This window comes from Pseudopipra pipra, chromosome 2, assembly GCF_036250125.1.
Source record: "Pseudopipra pipra isolate bDixPip1 chromosome 2, bDixPip1.hap1, whole genome shotgun sequence".
Classification (NCBI taxonomy): Eukaryota; Metazoa; Chordata; class Aves; order Passeriformes; family Pipridae; genus Pseudopipra; species Pseudopipra pipra.
Window position 1 is genome coordinate 88,523,272 of NC_087550.1, and position 9,808 is coordinate 88,533,079.

Below are 9,808 nucleotides of genomic sequence, written 5' to 3' on the forward strand. Positions count from 1 at the left end.
TATTGCACGTGTCATCCTGATCCCACTCCCCTCAATATCGATGGGATATTTCATTTACAAGGAGGGCAGCAGAGCCAGCTATTGAACTCTTTTTGCCTGATTGTAGTTTATCCTTCTGAATTAGTACAGGCTGTACTAATGTGTTGGGAAACTTCATTAATTATCTGTTCATATGCAGATGATTTCTGTTATGTAAAGCTGAAAGTAAGGATGTCCTGGATCTTCCAAACTATCACTTCCTGTGGTTTAGTTGTTCCTGGTTCCAGGTGATTAGAAGAGAAACTGTGAGGGCTGCCTCCATGGCAGAGAAGCCTAAAAACAGACACTTGCAAAGATTGAACTCTGCCACAGCATTAAGGCATTGACTATATTCTTTAATAAGAAAGTGCTGGTGGTAAAAGGGTGAAAAGTTTGGTGGGATGTAGCAATATGCAAAATGTGGAGTTGGGTTTCCTGTCTGGTTAACATCCCCAAACTTCTGTTGAGGTGCATTCCCTCTGATTATGTCTATCTAGCAAGCTTAATAGTGCTGAGAAGTGGGATGTGAACCAGACCCTGTGGGGTGAACTAAGTCCAAATCAAAGGGACTTCCTGGAAGAAGTGCTTGAAGAAGTTTCTTGTCTTCTTACTCCCCCTGAGAAGAAAGGGAGAGGGAGAGCCCTTGAGACAGTGGAAGAGATGAAGGGCAACAGGCACAGGCAGGATAAAAGGAGCTCAGATGACAGGCTTAAAAGAGAAGCCTGACCATTGCTAGAGAAGAAGGGTAAAGGTGAGGAAGTAAAAGTAAAAAGTAAAATTTGAGAGCTTGCATTAAGATGAAGATTCAGGGATATTTGGTGTTGGGATGCACTGTGAGAAGGACTGTTCTTCTCAAAGAATGGACTTCTTGTGTTTAGCTGGAGACTGTGCACTGAGTGGATGACAGCATTAAATCACAGACCAAGAGGAGAACTTTGGTGCAGACCCATGAAAACTTCATCCCTGACTTCAGTGTATTGGAAGAAAAACGTCAGGTAAACATGGATGCTCTGATCCATAGAGAAATGTTGGGAGGTAGACTGCGAGTAAGCTCCACTAAGAGCAGTAATCAGGCAGGTTTTCAATAAGTAAAGTTGATTGGTAAAAAAAAATATCATGTGCAATTCAAGTCAGGAAAAGATACTGCTGTATTATTTGCATACTAATAAGCTGTCTTTAGCGTTAGCTCAGAAAAAGCTATGAATCTTTCAGGTGAAAGGAGCTGTTTATATCCAGTTTTATAAGACACATTAAATGCTAGTGGCATTGTGTCATCTGGCATATGTTACAGATCCAGCCCAGGGGATAGGATGGGCTTTGTCTTTACATTAATATATCAAACGGCACTTTCAATTTAACAGTACTATTTGCTGTCATTTTCAAAGTTAGCTACTGCCCTGTGCATTTGTGTTGTATTATAAAAGAGTTATCAGGGCAATTTTAAAAACAGCTCAATAACAATTCCATCACTGGCTTATCAGTAGCAGTCCCATGTTGAATGCAGATATAGAAAAGGCAGAAAGAGAGATAAAATATCTCTTTTTCTTTTTGCTGACTAATTGCTGACACTTCAGGCTTTTACAACCTCAATCTGCTCCTGGTGAGAAAATGGTTGCACCTCTGTAAAACACACAAACACCTGTTCTCCTGTCCTGGTGGTAAGATAACCAGGAAGCATGTGGACATCTTCCCAGCTAAAATACTGGCATGCTTCCATCAAATCTGCACCAGCTATAACTGTTGCTCCAAGTCATGTGGAGCACATGGGATTTCCTTAAGGAGTTATCCAAGAAACCAGATCCTGCTGTATCCCCTGGGTTGTGCCTCATGCACCAAGTTCTGAAATGCAGATGCCCTGGAGATTGAGGCACTCAGCTGGATACAGGCATTACATTGCTTGAAAAGTGGGCAGAGGGAAAGTGAGAGTTTTCTGTAGTCTCAGCTTCCCTCCATAGAATTCCCCTCAAAAGGCCAAGCAGTTTTCCCCTGGTGCAAAGGACCCCTTGGAATGGGGAACCTTTGTGCGGTGACACAGGAGATGCCTTTTGCCTGTAAGTGCTGGTAGATTTCACTGCATTACCCCATCAAAGGGGAAGCATATGCAAAACAAAATGAGGATGGGATCCTGACTGAGAGCGAGCAGCTGATGGGGTTACACAGGATGGATGCTCAGGCCCATCAGGATCCAGGAAGTGCTTGGAATCAGTGTCTCACCCTCCAGCTTTGCTGGCAGCAAGACAAAAAGTTAACCTGGAACAGAGCTCCCCACATGCAAGTGATGACCAAAACAGTATGGATGGAGGCAGCATAGTGTGGAAATCTTGAGAATGGTCTGTATGTCCTGGGGGATGGGGTGCCTCCCCTGCAGGAGGACTCCAGGCTGCTGTGATATACATTGCTCTGTGTTTTAGAAAGGACATGGTCATGGATGAGGAATGGAAATGGGATCAGCTTCTCCCTCTACAGCTGTGGCAGCTCTTCCTAACATAAACAACATGACTTCTCTGGGTCTCATATTCCTCACCAGAAGAATTCATGTTTGTATTTACTGACCATATAGTGGTGTTTCAAGTTTTTTTGTAATTTACATCTGCAGTGAGCTATGAAGCACTATGTGAGGGTAATTGCTACACTACAGTAGTCATAGGTTTGTCTATTTGTCCATCTATATCAGATTTTCCTGCACAGTAGGTCGCTACTGTTGCTATACTTACCACGTGTCTGCATGGCTGCCAGCACTTGCAGATAGTCTGTGAGTAAATGCTGCTATTCCACTTAAGAAAAAACCCTTTTGTAATACTTTTTCAGCTCTGATTTTCCACTATTCTATTGATTTCATTGTGATACAGCTGGCTTTCTTCATTAAATAGAGTTAATTAAGTGCTTTGCAAGATAAAAAGGGAAAATGCTGCTCAGAAAGCAGTTCAGATTTTGTTATCATTGCTTGAGGACTGGAACAAGCTGATGCTATTTGGGGAGACTTCTTCATTCAAGGGCTTGAATTCTGCTTCAGGCATCATGGAGTTTTCAAGAGGGACAACTTCTGTAGTATTATCTCTCATCTCTCACAAGGCAGGCAGAAAGTAAATGCAATTGAGCACAAGATGGCAATGTTCTCCATGAAAAGGGCCTTTCCTTCCTTGCTTGCTACAGTCTGTGTACTTTTAGACATAGTGCTGGCCTCAGTGAAATATCAATGGCAGCGCTTGAGATGTTCAATTCTTCTGTGTGCGGGATTGAAGTCTCTGTGAATACACAGAGTGAGATATGCACGCCATCTGTATGTTCAAATGAGTCTTACTGCACGTACGTGTAAACCTGTCCAACAGGTTTCTAACAGCTTCAGTGAATGCACTAGGCAACAGCTTGTTTTTTCTGCATTCTCATCTGACTATTATTGCACATAAACATGGTGTCTCTAGTATTAACTTTGCAAGACTGTTCTTTGGGAAGAATAAATCTGCACCGTGTTAGTCACAATAGCGGACTGTACACATATCTGATTCACCCATCACCACAGCTCCAGACATCTTGTCCATGAAAACATTACATCTACATCAGTCTCCAGAGAGAACTTGGATCCAAATCCAGAAGACTGAGGAATAGGCTTAGCCTGTCTGTAGCAAGGCAGTCCCATCTTAGTGCATGAGATACGTGAAAGTCTTCGCAGGACTGAAGTGTGCCAGTTTCTTGTTGCTGTTCCTGTCTGAGGTAAAATCATTTCCATGTCTTTCTCTAGGATTGTCTACATCTCTCTGGAGAAACGTCGACATAAATAAATGACTTTCACTGGATGAGCTACATGGGTTACACATTAGGACCCACCTGACTTAGAGAGTAGAGAGCACCATGGACCAGGAGTGGACACCTCTAGACTGAGAAAACTGTCTTGACTGAAGAATCCGAGGGCTAATATCTGTCAGAGGTGTTAAAAAAGACCCAGAAACTTAAAAACAACAACAACAACAAAAAAAGTTTGTATTGGATACTGTTTTGGTTTGAAACAATACTGATAAATTCCAATCCAAATTGATTATGCAAATACGTGAGAATTGCTTCACAGATCTTCAGTTTTCTGATCAGCCTTGGGCTGATCAAGTCTCTAGCTTGGCATTGCAGGTACCAGTCTGGGTGTGTGGCTGCCACCCTGGTGGAAAGACAGCTTGGGAAGAGGCATGAGAACCTCTTCCCAGTCCTTGCAGACATCTGTCCCCTAGGTAGGCACTACTGCAGAGCAGCAGCACTCACTCAGTCTCCTTGTAGCTGAGCCATATGCAAGGATGTTGCCACACAGCTGCCACCACTGCATATCCTGCTGCAGCTCTGCTCCCTTGAGAAGCTGTGCAGAGGCACTGGAGAGGCCTTTTCAGGAGAGCAGCAAAACCTGCCATCTCCATTAGCAAAAACTAATTTCTAGATTTGGTGAGGGCACATCAAGGCACAGTTCTGTGTGTCACTCAGTAACTGAGAGTCAAGCATCCCCCACCTGCATGAACAGTAGCGCATAATCATTTGAGGACCTTTTCAGTGTCTATCACTCATGAGCAGACTGGGAGGGATTTTAATCCTAATGTGATCCTTCTTATAGGGCTCTTGTCCCAACTCTGCTACAGGTGGTGATCCAGCTTATCTTCATGGGTTCACCTTCCTCTGTTCTTCCTGAAGACACGTTTGTGCATAACAGTATTGCTTTGAAACTTTGTTTGCAAAAGAAGAAAATTCCCAGGCTGACCCTCATTTTTCCTGGCCAGTAACCCCTCATCAAGTATGATGATGAGGGAAGCAATAAAACCTGGACAGTTTGCAAGTCATAACTGGATTCTGAATGGACACACTAAGAAGTGGCCAAAGAGAACAAACCTTGAACTGCAGGAGCACAGAGCATCCAGTAGTAACTGTAGTATCCATTAGTAATGAGAGTGACAAGAATGGATATATCTCCTTATAGTCAAGGAGGATATGTAGTCTTTCAAATTTTAGCATCTAATGGTGTGCCTTGCAAAGCTGTAGTGTTGTTCTGTGAGATTTCAGGATTCTATGTCTTGGTTGTTTTTTTATTGCTTGGAATGGGGATAGTCGTTCAGAAGAGAACAAAAAAGAATTACCGAGCAATAAGTGAAGTTCCTTGAGATGGACTGGCCAGTTTGCCCTCTCTTTCAGAGCCCTGCCCAGGTGGGATTCTGCAGTTTAGGTTTCTAAGATTAGTTTTCTAATCTGCAGGCACAATCCACAAAATATGCTGTTCACATGGAGCGGAAGGGGTCTCCAAGGACTCATGAAAGGCATGTGTGTGCACAGTGGGCCAAGAAATTTCTGGGTTCATATACATGCAGTGTCCATATAAACCTACTGCCTGTGCCCATGGACAGAGCACCCAATACATCTCTATTCCTGTACATGACTGACATTCTGTTATTAGAACCTCCATAGAGCTTTTCAAACCTTAAATAACCCAGCTGCATAATCACTCTGGAAGGTAATTAAGCTGCCTGGTTATCAACAGTAGAACTGTAATGTGGAGTTGGGATCTTGATTTTGGATGAGATATCCTTTTTTTTTGCAGATCATGTCACAAAACATTAATACAAGAGATATGGAGAAGGATTTCTGCTTCTGTCATGGTTCAGCATCAATACTTGAAGTAGATGTTTAGGAAGCTCCAATATCCCAGCCCTGTTCCCAGAACATCTTCCCATAAGGCAGAATCCTAATGTATCTTGTTAGAAAAACGAACAGAACAGAATTTTTAAAAAAATCTAAACTGTACCTAGATCATGGTAATTTGGAGAACATCACAGGCATGTTTCTCAATGCAATGCCAGTGTCTCTCTTTGTATCAGGTTTTAGCATAATCTGTGATGGACTGAACCTTTTTTTTACCATGGCAACCTCACTATGGTGATTTCAGGGTTAGGGAGTTTTATATTTATCTTGACCAGCATGAAGAAGTCTGAGCCTCATTAACTGAGGAAGGTGGATGGATAGCATATGGAACATGCCACACACGAGACGGTTCTTCCCTTCCCAGGGCAACTGGGTCATTTGTATTATCTACACGATCCGTGAGTTTCCTTTAGGAAATACTGAGTTGCTAACTGTTCTTTCTGTCCCAAGGGAAGACAATCTAGACAGATGGCTTCAGAAAAACCTTCCATCTTTAAGGGAAGATATCCTCCTGGAACAATAATTAATGCTGGTGGGATTTTTTTTTTTTTTTTAGAAACTTGGAAAGAATTCAGTATCACCAGAGGGCATTAACACAGAGGCTATCAGAGGACAGAAAAAGATAAAGAGAAGAAAAAATAGCTAGCACAAAGCAGTGATCCTATTAAAATGACACTGAAGAATTCTATTAGTGCTCTTTGCCCCCTTGCCTGCTGCCTTTGAAGATTCAAGGCAAAACACAAGTGCTTGTCAGTCAGACAAAGCCTACTAATAATCTCTGCTAAAATGTGACATTCACACACTGCAGAGGGACACATGGGTCTCCAGGCTGACCACATCAGGAGGCTGCTGGCAGAAAAGCTGCATCTGGCTTTGGGTACCAGCACCCCAGGCTGCAGGGAAGGGGATGGCGGGGCAGATGCGGGTTTCGGCCACTCACCACCTGGAGGCTCAGCAGCTCTGCCTGTGTGAGCAGGGCTGAGCAACAGTGATGCCATGGCAGTTTTGCCTCTGCAGGGAAGGAGGATGGTGTTATGTAGGCTTTATGTGAGGACCCTGAGGCACTTGGCAAGTGGTGTGAACGTTGTCTTTACTACCCCCCAGATGAAACACCTTCCCATGCTGCTATCCAAGGGTCTCTGGTAAAACCTCGTCCATATTTAAGTAGCACTGTTTGAGCTTTGGATGTACTGACTCTTACTGTTGATGAGAATCATTAAAAGCATACAAGAATAGGTGAAGAAAAACTAGATCCTAAGCTAGTATTTTCAAAAAAAAGTAACAACTACCTTGGTTGCGCTGCTTCGTTTGATACTGTGTGCTATATTCCAGGGTTCTCTAAAACAGTGGTAACTTTGGGAGCCATGAAAACTGAGACTAAGGATTGCTGTCTACACAAGATTACTGGGCAAAGACAAGATCTCATTCCCCATTAGCAGCTAAACCTTCTTATTTTAACTTCCTGAACTTGTTCTGCCAGTACATTTCAGCGAATATCTGTTTATGGAAGAGTATCTGGTGCACCATGCACAGGATTAAGAATGTATTATTTTCTTAGACACATTCAAAGTAAGTTTTGATTTCTATTAATTTCTCTCTCTCCCAGTTTCTTTAGTAAGAAAGTCTACTTGGATCAGGATCAAAGGGATAGTTTATTGCTCTTTGTAGAAAAGTAGATTCTCTGGAAATTACTAAATGTAGCACGGAAAACTCATACACCATCTTGTCTGTTTTATTCACAGAGATAATGTCTCAGCTGGAGTACTTCGTGTAGCATTGGGCACTACATCCCAGAGAGATACAGACCAGCTGGAGTGAATCCAGAAGTGAGCTGTAGGAAGGATCAGAGAGCTTGAAATCACGACCTACCAGAAAGAATTACGCCATTTGGATTGCTTTTCTTAAAGGAAAGAAGATTAAGAATGAGGGAAGGGAGAATGACAATATTCCTCAAATATGCAAAATACTGCTGCTGAGAGAGAGGAAAAATTTCTTCTCCCTTGTGAAAAGCAAAAGAAATAATGGGTTCATATTGCAGCAAGAATAACTTAAGTTAGGCATTATGAAAAAGCTTTCTAAAAGGATGGAAAATGAAGTACTGGACAGGATCATCTGAAGAGACACGGTACAGACCCCATCGGGAGTCTTCGAAACCGAATTAAGCATCTGTTCCTCTTGGGCAAAGGAAAGGAACAGATGACCTTGGGAGTTAAAGGCATTGTTACGACATTTTAGAGGAAACTAATCACCTGGAAATTCAGCTACTGGTAAAATGGCAAGTTGAAAAAGAAAGTAATAAAGTTTTTATTAATGCTTTTCTACATCTTATAAACTTTAAATATCATAGTCTCCTAAGATTTACAAAGCATATCAGTATTAGAACATTAGAAAGTAGCACAAAAACAACAGAATGTAAAGAGGAGATGGTTGTAGGTTTTAGTACTGGACTTCACTTGGCAGCTCCGAGCCACTGACTTACCCAGAGGCACTTGGAACAGTATTGCTCTCTGGAAAGCTCACCTCTTTCCAGATCTTCCAAGTGAGGAAGGCAGATTTGCCCACTGCCTTCTTCAGGGAGCCTGGCACTGCCAAAGGTGGTTCTGAGAGTATTATCAGGGCAATCCAGAAAGGAGAGTTACACCTGCTCTAGATGGTGGCTGAACACTGAACTGGAATGTAAGAGGATGGAAATGGGAAGAGATGTTAAAAAGATTGCCAAGTTGGCCCCTGCAGCTGAAAACATGCTGGCAAGTGTTCCCTCTTGCTTCTCTGCTGCGACCTCTCAATCACCCTTGGTACAGCCCTCATAATGCTCTGCCAAATAGGATTACACTCCAGCAGAGGGAGAATTTACACATTCCATAGGACTTGATGACATAGCAATTGATAAGGACACACCACTGTATTAACTGGAAAAAATCCATATCTATTAGAGGCTGGCTGGGTTAGAAAAGGAGAGTTACATCCCCCTGTTTTGTTAGTTTCAAGCCCAAGCAACCTTTGTTTGTGTGCAGGGAGAGTCTTCTTGCAAGCCTTGTGCTTGTTAGAATTTAATTGCTTGCTGATCGTGCTGCTGGCAAACTGATGCAAATAGAGATGATCCCTCATTAAAGCAGAAGCTTACATGAGGCCGGCTCCATGGAATAATTGCAGTCGTGTCTAAACACTCTCTGGTCCAAGTTTCCTTAAACCAAACTGCCATTTTATTCATGTATCTGAAAAGAAAAATACCCAGCAAAAAGTCTGCCTGGTAACTGTTTCCTCACCCTTTAGATACTTTTAAAAGTAGGTCTTATGAGTTTGTCTTAGAGGGTATTTGTGGCCTGGAACTGCATAGAAATGCTTTTGGAGACGCATCATCAGACAAGAGGTCAAGGGGCCAACAGCCACTGTTAATTGCCTTGCAGATAGACAGGAGCTGAGACGCTACCTTTCAGCCTCGCTCCAGTGGAGAGAGCGTAGCACAGCTGCAAGGAGCTGTCAGGGAAGGAGAAAGCTACACCTCCCTTTTGCTTTTTTAGCCTTCTGTGCAGAAAAAATAAAAAGCCAACGAAAAACTCCACTCACAGGAAGCTGCATGTGGATTTCTTCTCTTCTTCTTCTGAAGCCACAGACATCAGTCTTGCACAAGACGCGAGCTGCATGTTGAGACACGTTGTGATTATAAACTCTCCTCAGCGAAATTACTGAGGGTCAAAGAATGTGGGGACTCGCGGGATCATGTGATTGGCAGGACAATTAGGTCCGGACTGTGTTCTTTCATTTCTGCTGGAAACTTGGTGTAATTACAGCTCCTGCCTCTGGCCTGTGTGATGCTGGAGGTCGGATGAGGTGATCAGAATACTCCCTCTGGCCGTAAAAATCTATTAACCTTGCTTTGCACCACGTATGGCTCAGGCATACAGAAATTCAATACCTGTCCACCATCTGAAAGCTCTCTTGTCAAGGAGGGAGAAATAGAAGTACTGAGGTGAGAGAGGTTTCTCTCCAGTTTTTCCACTGAAATTTCTGGAAAGAAGCTCCCAGGTGAGGGAGGCAGGGCTGGATTTTGGAGGCCTTATGACAAGCCTTGGGAGGAGCAGGCTTCTCAGCTGGGGTGCACAGCAGAAATGCTCAGCAAGCGATG